Raw genomic sequence first — 14,510 nt, forward strand, 5'->3', positions numbered from 1 at the left:
GTGTCACACCTGAAATCTTCTCAAATGTTATTGTTTTGTTTATTTCATGCTTATGACTGCATAAGAAGACTTAAGTGAAACAAATGTGTCACAAGCAGTGACACTGAGATGTTATTTCACATATAACTGAGAAGTACAGCACTAATTAGCACTGTAATTGTCAAAGAAAGTATCCTGGCTTGTAAAAAGCTTCGTTGCATGTAATGTGAACTTAATAACTTTATCATTTTAAAAATAAGAAGGGTTTGTGTGTACTTAATTCAATATACAAAGCATGTGAGAGCTAGCTGAAAAAGGCATGCTTTTGTGAATATTTTCTAGGGTAAATAGGCTCATGGAAAACCACGAAAATGTCACAAAATTCACAAAACACATACGAAAAAAATAACCTGCACAACCAGCTCGTTTTTCAGGATTTGAGCCGAGATTGAACTACCACTATTCAGCCTTCTTAACCACTCGTAGGACTAAATATGTAATATGTAATATCATGTAATCAAAAGTTAACTATGTGTTGTGTAACAGGATTGCTTTCTCAAGTATCGAGGTAGGAAATACTTAATCTATTCTTTTTTTTAAGTGTTTGGTCATGGTATTATTCATTACATGTACTTTCCATAATTCATATAGAATATTAATATTTCTACTACAAGTGTCTTTTTTAAATTTTTAAGTGTTTTGCTTGTTGATATTCTCAAAATTGTATCTGATAATTAGTATAATAGGTATAAATACAGTAGACATATATAATCGATCAGGAGTGGCTAAACTTTATGTCAGTGAGAACCACAACTGCATATTTACATCATAGGTGAAGTAGGTTTCAGACAGCAAGAAATGTCGATTCCAAACAATCATTCAGTGACAGTCTTAGTTCAATAAGAGCCATGTGCCTGTAATAAATTAATGAATGCATGACTTTTAATACATCCATTTTACATAAACAGTTTTTCAATGTTATTTTTATCAATTTACTTGTAAACAGTTTAAAGCATTTTATGTTGAAACAACTGCCTGTCTTTCATAGTATATTTGACAGTGCCAATAATTTTCAGTATTGAAATTCTATTCAGTAGCATTGTTAATAAAACTTTTGAAGAGTCATTTGCACTTGGATTCATTACACAAGTAGTGGTTTGCTAATTTTGATGACTTTGAGTATCCATAAAACTATTCTGTCATTTTAGAGAATCAATAATACTTTTTATTTCAGTTTAATCATCTCTTTGTGTGTCACACCTGAAATCTTCTCAAATGTTATTGTTGGAAAAGCATTAACAATATATTATCTGGTTAAAGTTTTAAGCCATAAATATTGTTTTTCTCATAATTTTAGATGACCATACCAATAATAAAAACATTACTTAATTAATTATTTAAAATGCATATTTTGGCAGGTGATAAAGTCAAAATATTTTATCGGTTGGAAACCTCATGATTCTGTGTGCTTAACGCTACGTTAACAGCCATGTTACCAATTATCATTAACCCCTCTCCCGCCATATTTTCTTCCACAAACTAGCATCTGTCACCGAAAACTTCCTTTATTATATGAAAATATTTCTATCTATTTGTTAAAAGTTCATAAATAATAACGTGAAAATACAAAAAAATAATAATAAATAAGTGAAGAATAATTTAAATTGGCAAATGCGAACAATGACGGTGATAATTCAACAAAATGAACGTTAGAGGAATGGTTGCAACCTTCTTACAAGCGAATAGGTTGAATCTGCCGGATTACCAGGTTTGAACTATTATCGCCAAAGTTGGCGATGTTTACATTTGCCGGGTTCTTTGCGGAAGTGTTCCGAAATTCTAATTAGATGTAAACAAATTTCATTTAATAATAATTAAATGCCGTGTAAAGCTTCAAACTTATTTTTTTTTTAACTAATACTTAAAAGATCTAACATTGTGGTTCTCAACCTATTTTGCCCTATTCCACCCCTTTCACCATTGCTAGAAGATCATTCCCATCATGCCCTTCCTTTTCAGTACTTGAAAAATGCATATATATATTTATTTAGATTGCTTTTGAACTTACTTTATAAATTAAACCAAAAAAAGTACAGAAAATGTTGGTATATACCAGGATTCGAATAAAAATAGTTTTTTATATTTATAAACCACAGCTGCCAACTCTGCTTTTTCTTCTGGTCTCCTGGTAGATCACCAAATCTCGATAAACTTGTCTCAGTTGCAACAAACAGGGCGAAAAGAATGACCGGGGTAAGAAACGTTTTTGTTATTATTTTGAAAGGAAAAATCAGTGACAAGATCTTACTTACCATTGTATCATTCATCAAGAAGCGCTTTGTGCTCGACATTTCCAGAAGAAATTTGCAAAGTTATGGAATTCATAATTATATTATTGTTAACCTCATTATTACTACAGCTTTTAATCATCGCCAGTTTAAAGAATTTTTAGTTGAAATGGAGAGCGAGTACTCAGATCTTCTGCTGAATAATAAAGTGCGTTGGTTATCAAGAGGAAATGTTTTGAAATGTTTTGCATCCTTATTAACAGAAGTTAAAGCATTACTCCTTGAAATGAGTGTTTATAATCCAGAACTAATGAATGATCAGTAGATCCAAAAATTTTATTTTATGGTAGACGTTACATCTCATCTAAATCAGCTTAATCAAAAAACTATAGGGAAGAGGTGTGTGTGTGTGTGTGTGATTATGGCAAAGCCTCGAGGGCTATCTGCCTAAGAGGAGGGATGCCTTCATGGAGGACTTTCTAAGGGAAACTGGCTCGTTTTTAACACGTTACACATGGGGAAAACCACGAAAACGCCCATGCAGCCAGCCCGTTCGCGGGATTCGAACCTCCTATAGGGAAGAGGAAACACAATTTTTCTGATGTTGGAAGAAGTTATTTCATTTGAAAGCAAATTATCTCTTTCTGCTCAAGATTTTTGAAACAGAAACTTTGGTTCACTTTCCAAGCCTGTTGAAACATTCTCAAGAAAATAGATCTAATATTGACATTTGCCATTTCAAAACAACAGTTTTATGACAGAAGTTTTTCTCAGCAGGTTTCAGGAATTCTGAATCAGCAAAGCAACATTAGCCTTTGTTAAAAAACCTCTTAATACTAGTGCAACGGAATTGCATTTCTCTGTTTAATATTCACATTGGCAACTCTGAAATCAATTGCTGAATTAAAAAAAAAAAAAAAAAAAAAAATTATGAAACTTGAAATTTGAACATTTTAAGTGCTGATGTAGAAACATTGGAGAAAAATAAATGTGTGCTTAGTTCACAGCACAAGTAATCTGGAGAAGGAAAACATGTGGAATAATATTATTCCCGACTCATGTAATCAGCTTAAAAAACTAACGTTTGATGTTTTTCTTATTCGAGTCTACATATTCATACGATCAATAATTTTCAAGCATGAACTTTTTGTCAAGAGTAAATAGAGAAGTCATCTTATTCATGAAAACTTGTAATAAGGCTTAAAATGAAAAACAACATACAAAATGCAAACTTTTCAAGAAGATGCAAGGCCATTGTTTACATTAGTGTTTTGTTAGTCATTATTGCGATTCAAGTTTTTCAATATATTGCAATTCTCTTTTATCAATAAAATAGTATCGTTATTAAGTATAATATCAAGTTTTATTCGACATATATATATAGTTTAACTAAGACTTAAAAACTGAAATATTGAGTTAATTTTAGGGAGTGTTGTGGAGCGAAAAAAGATGTAGTGTTGAGAAAGGTATAAGATGGTTTGGACATATGCAGAGAATGAATGGAAGAAGATACTTGAAAAGAGGATACAAGTATTAATAAATACAGTGCTGAACTGTTGATAATTGACTCTGTTGACTAAAGAGTTTGCCTTCACTGGCCAAAGGGATATAAAACTGAACTGAGAGCAAATTGTGTGCCATCTCAAACCTTTTCTGCTGCATGTACTATGCCCTAAAAGGCTGAATTGTTATTATGCCCAACAGTGTTATGTTGTTATATGTAAAGATTTTAAACAATTATTTTTTTGTAACTGTTTCTGAAATTATTAACTTAGTGTTTTATGTTCAGTTTCAGCAGTTTTCTTAGTGTTGATTAAAGAGTTACTGTTTATTACATTTGCTATTCCTTATTACTGCACTAAAGGCTATGATTCTGTATACATTAATTAGCAGCATGTTTAAATTCTTAGTTAAAGGTCTTCAATTTAGTTTCATAATTATTTATTGTATACCTTCTTCATATTCATCTTAAATTTCAGAAGAAATTTACTTCCCAGTTTAGTCCTTTGAAGCAACTTATATGTAAATATTGTATAGCATATTCTGTTATGTACTGACTATTGAAATGCATTTTTATTTCTTTTTTGCAGGACATTTTGCAGTTTGAAGTCTCTATGTACTACTGAGGTAAAAAAATTCTTTTATATCTAATCTGAAAATGAAATATTTTTTCATAGGCAATAAATTCAGTTCTTGACAACTGCATTCTAAATTAGAATTTTAAGCACATGTGAGAAAACAGGAAAGTGCTTTCCAGTATTTAATTTTAAAAAAAGTTGAATTTTTATTTTCAGAAATCATCTTAAATTTATTTAATAAAGATCATGGCAAATGATTCCAAAATTTTTGGTGCATGTTTTACTTGTCCCCAGAACTTTCTGAGTTGTCCTGCTGTGGATAATTTCTACATAACCACTGAATTTCTGTGATTCTGATTAATTCAGGCTCCTAAGAACTTGATGTTTGTGTCATTATTTGATTTTTAGGAAAGTGATTATTCTAAACCTCATGTTTATAAAAAAATTTACTGTAGTTTGAAAATATGAGGCTTGGATGATAATATCAGCGACTCTTTTAAATATAAGCTACAACTTGCTTAAAAGTATCTTATGCAGTTAATGCCACTAGATACCTTTCAACATAAAAAACATCTTCAGAATTATTTTTATTTCTTGCATTTGCTGCAAACATGAAAGAAAAGAAAAATCTTATAATTAAATTTTGTTGCTGTTAAACATTTCTGTAGTAGAAGATAAGCATGTTTAATTTATAATACTTTTTATGTATTGTTTGACATATTTAGAAGTATTAAATATGTATATGATGCACAATTTTGAAATCTACAAAATAAATTTTGTTGTATATAAAATTTAATTATAAATATTGAAGTAAAATAACAGACAATAACATTGCAAAATTAAAAATTTACTCTTACAAACACTTCAAAAAAGTGAGAATAAAATGCATTAAAAATTTAAGCAATATTTTTTATAATTTAAAAAAGTATCTCTTCATATAGTATTAATAAATACAGTACAAAGTTCGAAATCCGCACTAGCCGATTCCGGATTTGGGATATTTCCAAATCCTGTGGGGGGCTGTAAAGTAATGTTGCTTTCTTACATTAAATTCAAACAAATAAATTTGTAACAAGTTTTTATTTTTAAGCAATAATATAATCACCCTCGTTATCAGCAACCTTTTGCCATCTAGTATGCAGATTTCAATCCCAGATCAATAAAAATCAATTGGTTTTTGAGTAAAATATCTCAAGATGGCATTTTGGACATCATCAAAATTTTGAAATTTTTTGTTACTAAGAAAATGTTGTAGGGATTGGAATAAATGGAAATCCGAGGGTGCGATATCGGGCGAATATGGTGGGTGAGGCAGTACCTCCCACCCCAATTCATTATGTTTTTCCAGTGTTCGTCTTGCACAGTCGTGTTGCAGAATGACGCCTTTTCCGTTGACAATCGCCGGATATTTTCCAATTAAAGATTGGTTCACTAGATCCAATTGTTCAGAATAAAGGTCTACATTAACAGTTTTTCCAGATTTCAGCAATTCAAAATGAACAATTCCACGAATACTCCACCAAATACCCAGAAGTGCCTTTTCGGGATGTAAACCCTTTGTAACCCCTATTAAAACTGCCTTTTGAGTTTTGGATTATCATATAGGACTTATTTTTCTGTCTCCACTAATCAAGCGATCAAAAAATGGTTCTGTATGGTGCCGTTGAAGCAATACATTGCGTGTGATGGATAGGTTGGCCTTGTTCTCTTCGGACAGATTATGGGGGACTCAAACACCTGCTTTGCTTATTTTTCCATTCTGCTTTAAATGTTTTTGGTCGACCAAGGTTGGTTAAGAGTGTTTGACAGTTCCTCGATTGTTTGACATTGATTTGCGTCCACTTCTGCCCTTAGCATGTTGTTGTCTATCGTTGTTGTCGACATGCGTAGAAACGACATTACTTTTTGGTCCCCCTAATAATAGATCATCAATTTAAATCTGGTAAGATGGCATGCAGAAATTATACAATTAAAATTATGAAATTGTAATTTATGAAATAAAGAACAATTATGATCTAAAGGGTATCAAAATTTACAAAAGAAAGCTTAATATTTGTTTACTTTATTAAACATTTCGTTCAATGCAAGTTGTTTAAGATGCTCCCACAAAAAATTCAAAAAGTTCCTTTTTCTTTTTTCTTGTGTCATATACAGTGGACTTTCCAATGCCATACTCCTCACATAATTTTAAGACGAATATGCCTGTATGCATTTTTTGCAGCAATTCCACATTTTGTTTAATGGACTTCTAAACATGGTTTCGCTTTGTAGATCCCTTTTGTAACTCCAGAATTGGAAACTCTTTTCGACATAATCGAAAGTTCAAGCTTAGTTTTTATAAAATTTCTGTAATAATAACAGTCTGCGAAAATTAATAAACTGGGTCAAATTAGAAGGTCAGGGAGCAGCGCAGTCTGCTACATTAATTTAAAATGCCTTAGAATCAGTAATGATAATTTTAGCCTAACTTAATAGCGTGTGTTATACGTTATTGGCTATGTATCACAAGATTGGCAACGAAACCCAAGTGGTTTCGCTAAATTTTGTCTTGCTCCTATAGCGTTCTGAATTAAGCCTGAATTGTAATAGTTTAGTTTTTTACTATACCTACGTTTATTTCTTGCACATGCTTCAAACTAATATGAGTCCTGAATAAATAAACTCCCACATATATACTTAAGACTTTATCTAGGGCTGGCGCTTGAAACCGCCTGGTATCGCCTCTACAGGTCCTAAATTCTGCTGCAAAGCGCTTTTGTAAGTTCTAAATTTTAACCATGCCTAAACTTTGGATCCCAGTGCTTTCCCTAAATCATAAATACTTCTCATCCCTTAATTTTGACACTCGGTGCTTTCCCAAATTCTAAAAATTTCAACTTCCCTAAATTCTGCCGTCCAATACACACATATCTATAGTGCAGGACGGGTTTAAAAATTTTGCTTTTAATTTTTAGCCTATTATTATGTTTTTTTTTATATGTATGTATATAGGCATAAATAAATGCAACAAAATAAAGAACAAGGTTATAAGGTATTTCTCCCGCCTTCCTAGCATCCCTTCGTGGTATAGTGGTTCTGCATGCTGAGCCGGTATTGTCAGAGGTCCGTGGTTCGATTCCCAGCAAAGGCGTTGTTAATTTTTCATCTTGCCTGCTTCCAGAAAAAAATACCTAATGTCTCTAAAGTGGCGCCCGAACTAAAAGGGTGTTTCATGAGGATTCTCTGCGCCCAGGATTTGGCGATTGGGTCCCCTAAAAACCTCAGTCGCCCTTTCAAAAGGGGAGTATGTAAGGTATTTCTCGTGCCTTCCTAGCATCCCTTCATGGTGTAGTGGTTCTGCACGCTGAGCCGGTATTGTCAGAGGTCCGTGGTTCGATTCCCGGCGAAGGCTCTGTTAATTTTCATTTTGCCTGATTCCGGAAAAAAATACCTAATGTCTCTACCAGGTATAAAATATCAAAGAAAAAAATCTCAAATATACAATGTTCATTAATGTATGTATATGTATATAATATCAATATAAATGTTAGGTTCTGAAGCAATTAGAAAATTTTTAATTATGCATACACACACACATATATATACATTTTATAAGCATATATAAAATAAAGCGATTTTTAAATTACTTATATGGTTTGTTGTGGTTTATTTAAATATAGCAAAGCACTCGACGGCTATCTGCCTAAGGGTAAGGATGCCTCTGTAGAGGACTTTCTAAGCAAAACTGGATCGTATATGCGTTATACATGGGGAAAACCACGTAAACGCCCATACAACATGAAAATGGATTGTCTGGTCCGCACTTCTTAAGCAGAAGTATCACCAGAGCCAATAGGCTAAGGAAATTTTCAATTTTGGAGCAAGAGCTCAAAGATCAAATAATGCCAATTAGAATTTTTGAAAGACCTAGTTAGAATTTTGAGGTCTTCTGACTAGGAGATGTGTTGGCCTCGCCAACGTCTTTATTGAAAAAATACATTACATAGCATGTTTTTATATTTACAAAACAAATTATTTTTTGAACATAAATTGAGTTATACAATGCAACATAGAATGATAGGAAGAACAAAGTAAAGAATCAATATTAAGTATTACAATAATTAAATGATTAATAACATGGCAAATAAAAGTACAAAGATATTACATGATACGATTGAATTTACAAGTACAGATCTAATTCATTGTGATATGAGTATTCCAATATAAGTACAATAATATTATATAATACAATCAATTTATAAGTACAGATCTGATTCATTATGGTATATGTATTCCATAAAACTTGATAACAAAGATCGTCCCTTGTCGTTCTTAATTAGTTGTTTTAGAGTTTCTAAAGTTATATTTTGTTTGAAAATTTCTCTACGTTTTGTTGATACACTGGAACAGTCTATAATCATATGAAGTGCATCTGCGGATTCACTACCACATTGACACTTGCATGTAGATTCCTTTAGTTTGAATCTGTTAATATAAATCGGAAAGGCTCCGTGATTAGTGATAACTTGATTTAAAAAAAATCACTGAAATGCCGTTTCTCCGAAACATTCGGTAGAAGTGTGAACGTTTGTCGTCCTGTTTCTTCATCGTTCCATTGTCTTTGCCATAGATCGAGAGCTTTCATCTTTGTCGTCCTGATGCTATTACTCATAGGGATCTTGCAGTCTAGGTACGTGTTCGAGTAAATCCCTTGTTTGGCTAGCTCGTCGGCTTTTTCATTGCCGGCAGTGCATTGAACATTATTTATTTCATAGATTATATGTCTATTATCCAATAAACTTTCAATAACTTTATAAATATTTAGAGGACATCCCAGATTGCGGAGTTCCTGTAGTAGGAACGGCCACCAAATATTGTTGAATGCACTCTTGATATCCAAAGAGATAACATTGGTGTAATTATTATTACGTCGGTTTGCTTCTATTTGTGAGACTATGTTGTCCTTGATGGCATCTGCTGAGCATTTTCCCGCCGTGAAGCCATATTGTTGTTCACTTAATTTGGAATTCGATACTAAGAAATAAGTCAATCTGTTAGTGATTAATTTATCATAGACTTTACTCCATGCGTTAAGCAAGCAAATAGGGCGGTAAGCATCAGGAAGCTCACCATTTTTTCCTTCTTTTGAGAATAATACTAATTTCGCTGTCTTCCAGCAGTTAGGAAATATTCCTCGACGGAAGAGTTCATTAAGTAACGCTACTTGTAATTGTGGGTTAGCATAGAAAACTTCAGCTATAATTTCTTTAGGTATATTGTCCATTCCAGGTGCTTTGCCTGGATTGAGGGATTTGATAGCATTTTCCACTTCTGGAATCGTAAACGGAACATCATTTATTGAATTATATGGATTCCTTAAGTTGTTACGAATTGTCGTATGAAACTCCGTGTCTTCGCTGATTATATCTTTAGGAAAGTGGTAATCCATTAGGAAACGTATAGTTTCTTCTATTGTGGAAGTCTTGGTTTTATCTGGTTTGAGTAACGCTTTTAATTGTAGAGGGGATTGCATAGTCCCCTTAGCAATGTCATAGTGTACCCCGAAGGGTGAACTAGGACTTAGACGCTCCAGATATCTTTTCCAGGTTGTTCTTTTGGCTTGCATAAGCTTTCTTTTATAGAGAGCAAGGTCTTTTTCATAGACTTGCTTATAGTGTGCACTTAGTTCGTCATCATGAATACATTTGTGATAACGCTTTCTCAAAGCGAGGATTCTTTTTCGTAATATTGAGAGTTCCGGGGTCCACCAAGGGACACCTTTGTGTTGAGTTTTAACATATTTTCCCTTGGTGTGGGTTGCCAAGTCACAGTATTCCTGTATTTTCTGAGTCCACTTAATTATAAGTTGATTAAGATCAACTGTATCTTTAGGCAAGTAAGATTCCATTGAACCAAAAAAGTGACCAATTTTTGCCTTCAGTAAGAGCCAATCCATTTGTGTAAGTTTATATTTGACTCTTTGAGTTGAGCTAGAATGTTGATACGTAATTTCAAAAGAGATATAACAATGATCACTTAAAGTGATACAGTCCATAACTTTCCAATTATGAATGAAAGACGTGGAAGAGATTGATCTGGAAGCTGTAATATCAATCCAGCTCTTTCCCCTTGTGCAGTTGTAGGTAGGGGGACCATCCGGATCGTTTTCAACAGCCAGTCTATGCATTGTTAAGAATTCTCTAAGTGTGCGTTTTCTGGGATCCTTGAAGGGGGAGCCCCAGAGCACACTTTTCGCGTTTAAGTCGCCAAGGAGAAGAAGATCATGTTGATCGTCAAAGTAACGTTCAGCTAAGTTTAACAGAGTAGTTAAATCTGTTAAGTCCGTTATAGGTTGAGTATAACAGTTAAAAATGGTTATTGTCCTATGTTCAATCTTTAATGTAATAACATTTAAAGTAGAAGAAGCGTAAGTATTCAGAACCGTAAGTCGTGGGTTAACCACCACTGTGGCTGTTTTGGGGTGGTCATTTGGAGAAAAAATGTTTGAGTCGGAAAGCCAGACGGCTTGTCATTGATACAGTATGGTTCTTGAATAAAAATCAAGTCGTATTCAAAGATACAAGTCTTTAGTTGTGCTGTTGCGACATGTGATCTCGCTAAATTAATTTGCAACGCTTTTATATTTTGAATAAGTTCTCTAGCCATAATTGATTTTTCTTTGAAGATCTTCAATTTCTAGCTGTCTGCTAGGACAGTCTTTTGAGAAACTTGAGTGCTGCTCGTCAAGGTGCTTATCACTATTCGCATTTCTTTCTGCACAATGAATACATCTTTGGTAGTTATTGTCACAATTTTTGTGGGAATGTCCCACTTCTCCACAATGTCCACATGCCTCTTCTGTTTGGCATTGTTTAGAAATATGTCGGTATTGGCAGCATTTAAAACACTGCGTTGGTCTGATGTATTCTCTTAAATTGAAACGTTCCCAATTAACGCACAGTTTGCGTAACTTAGTAAGTGTTTGAAAACCTCCGGTGAGGTTTCACAAACAATTTGTAGGTCCTTTTTAAGTTCTGGTACAGTATTTATTTCATTTTCTAGCGTCTCTATGTCTTCCGCTTTATTGGTCTCTATTAAGAGACCACCTTTTGCCTCATTTTTAAGTCTTTTCACTCCAATGATTTCCGTTCTTATGCTTGATAGGAAATTTAACCTGTAGGCCATCACCATCGATGCCTTCGTTTTGGGCTAAAATGGCTTCCTTAAGTTCTTCCTTAGTCAAGTCCCTTGGAATATCATATATTATAATTTTAGGAAGCCTACGTGTAGGACGAACAATTTGTAGGTCCTTTTTAAGTTCTGGTACAGTATTTATTTCATTTTCTAGCGTCTCTATGTCTTCCGCTTTATTGGTCTCTATTAAGAGACCACCTTTTGCCTCATTTTTAAGTCTTTTCACTCCAATGTGGAGCTTTGTGGGATCAATAGTTTTTAAGAGCTTCTTTCTGATGTTGTCTGGTTTATCCCCTTCATTTGTGGGGTATAAAATAGTGACATGTTGTTTATCTGGTTTTCTCCATGTTTTGGATCGGTCACGAGCTGGACGTTTAAGTACGTCCGCATAAGAGTCTTTAATGTTTGGCGTTTGATGAATTTGTCCTTCCATGTGTGCCATCTCGACACACTGTTCAGTTAGAAGGTTGAACATCAATTGAAATTGATGTCGAATATCAGCGGCTACTGCCTTGTTTATGCCAGAATATGCCAGAATTTGTCAATATTGTCTCTAAGGTGGCAATATATGCCTGTCCTTCTTTGAGAATGTCTTTAGAACTCATTTTGATGTAGGTAGAGTTATTCAACGCTTAACTAAATAAGATGCACTGGGTCTGTAGACCGACCTGGTACCCTGGGGTTCACACCAAGTCAGTAAGTAGTAGGCACTTTTGCTCAGGCTTTCGACCCTCCTTGGAGAGGGAGCCCCCCGACCTTGCCAAGGTACCCGAGCACTGGGAAAGCACGAATGAACAGGTGAAACAAATATTCAAAATTATATCAGTTTTGCACATTAATATCGCATTTCAATCGCATACAAATCGTATTTCTAATCGCTTTGCCCGGGGAGCGTAAACGCCCATACAGCCATTCCGTTCACTGGAATGCGAACTCCGGACCGAACTATCACTGTTTAGCGGCTTTACCACTCAGACGCTAATGAACCTTCTCCTCACATATACATGCATATATATATTATAATATTTACATGTAGAACATATGTTATGGTGAAATACCGAAATCTGGAGAATGTCGACTTTCACCGGTGAATGTTGAACATATAAGAATATATTTCTTCTCCGTAATTCAGTCACGAAAAAAAGCACTTGAGACTTAAAATAAGAACTTAAAACACACAGTACATTGAAAATGAGAAAGGAAAATAATAGAAGTTAAAAACTTACTTAATTATACAGTGCGTTCTAAATGAGAAAATAAAATAATAGTAATAAAAAGCTTACTAAATTATGTGACTCAAATCTTATTTATTGCAACAACTTAAACTATTATGACTTCTTATGAACTCTCTTTTCGACCTACACCAGAGCATATCTGTGATTGTCGACATAACACCGGTGAGGGTCCGAATGTACAAGAATGTAATGCAATATTCGATCTTTCACCGATGTATGTGGTAAATGTTGTCATTCTCCGGTGAAAGTCGATATTCTCCAATTTCGGTGTTTCACGGTAACATATACGTACACATTAAATTATTAAATTATATTTGCATGTCGATAAATTATATTTACAGGTTGATCATTGATAAAAAATTATAAAATATTGTACGGAATTATTTCGCTTCCTAGATTTTTCGTAAGCTTCATCATATTTCTAAAACAGAATCTAAGTGGTGATCCCATTTGCAAGCTGTTTATATATCTTATTTTTTCTGCACTGAATTATATTTAGAGAATTATTTCACATGATTATAGCTGAAAATGCAGTTTTACAAATGAAGAATTTAAAGGCAAGAAGAGAATTAGGTCCTTTTCTAATTATTCTTGAAGCATTTAAATTAAGAAAAACAAATGGCAGATTAATAGAGATCATTGAAATAAAGTGCTCACAGAGGACAGATTAATATGCAAATAAATTTTAGTTTTCATTAAGTAAAACAGAATTCATCTGGCTTCTGTGAGAAAGGAATCAATTCAAGAAACTATTTTTCTATTTTCGCAATCATAATTTTTTAAAAAAATATTCAAAGAATTCATATTCAAACATTGCAGTCTATTATAATCAGTAATAATTACCTAAAATGCAATTTTAATCAATATTAATTCTCATTTTCTCTTTGATAACCCCTCTTTAGAGTTAAATAGCAGTCACAGCATTTTTCGGCTACATTTTCCTTTATAATATGCTTACGTTTTCATTTACAACTTTTAATACTCTGGGAAAATTTCAGTATGAGAACCCAGAAAATTATTCTTAGTGATGCTAAGATTATTGATCATTGTCATGCCGCTGTGCTTCAAAAGAAATCCTATTGTTTAAAGGTTCATATCCTTAACCTTCCGACGTTCATATCCTGGCCTTAACATTACATTCATATCCTGACCTAAAAATAAAAGCTGCGAGTCAGAATTAAAGGGGTTGCTCATAGGCAACCTTAGTTAAAAAGAAGTTAGAGGAAATGTTAATCAATGCATAATATTATCTTTTGAATTAAACACTAACACACTATTTGATCAAATTCAAATAGAAAACAGATATTCGGCATTTGATTTGAAAACAGATTAGACTTGCAAACAGATATTCGGCATTTGTAAAGAAAATAAGGATGAATCAATATGAGTTTGTTTTCTGATTGCAAAACCATCTTAAGATACTATCGGATTTAATCTTTAAATTATTCCAATAATATTCAGAATAGTTGGGGAGCCACTATTCTTAACTAAAATTCACTAACGCAAATCCTATTTTGGGTTGAAATGATTTTCATTAATTACGTTTTAGAATCTATTAGGTTATTTTTTTATAATACGCCGAGAGGTATTTTTGAAAATGAGCAATGCCTTTTGCCAGGACTCGAACCTGAACCTCTCGAATACGCGCCTAGTGTGCTAACCGTCACACCACAAAGGCATACTGGAAGGAGAGAGAAAATACATTATCCCTTTTAAAGGGCAAATGGAAATTAGGAAACCCGATCGTTAAATCCTGG

At 33.4% G+C, this 14,510-nt stretch overlaps 1 long non-coding RNA gene across 5 annotated transcripts in view; it reads right to left on the bottom strand.

The window, feature by feature from the left end:
* Positions 1-747: 747 nt before the first annotated feature.
* LOC146995549 (uncharacterized) overlaps positions 748-14,510 on the bottom strand; it is a 101,717-nt gene continuing 87,954 nt past the window's right edge. For 3 of the 5 annotated variants that reach the window (XR_015043143.1, XR_015043138.1, XR_015043137.1), the window contains one exon: positions 748-893. This is a non-coding gene — a long non-coding RNA (uncharacterized LOC146995549). Of the gene's footprint in view, positions 894-4,773; positions 6,260-14,510 lie in introns of those variants that run through there. The other 2 variants (XR_015043144.1, XR_015043139.1) reach the window with 1 other exon arrangement.

The sequence above is a fragment of the Stegodyphus dumicola genome, chromosome 9 (genome assembly GCF_044657685.1).
Source record: "Stegodyphus dumicola isolate Sdum_Otavi_A_Nest chromosome 9, ASM4465768v1".
Taxonomy (NCBI): Eukaryota; Metazoa; Arthropoda; class Arachnida; order Araneae; family Eresidae; genus Stegodyphus; species Stegodyphus dumicola.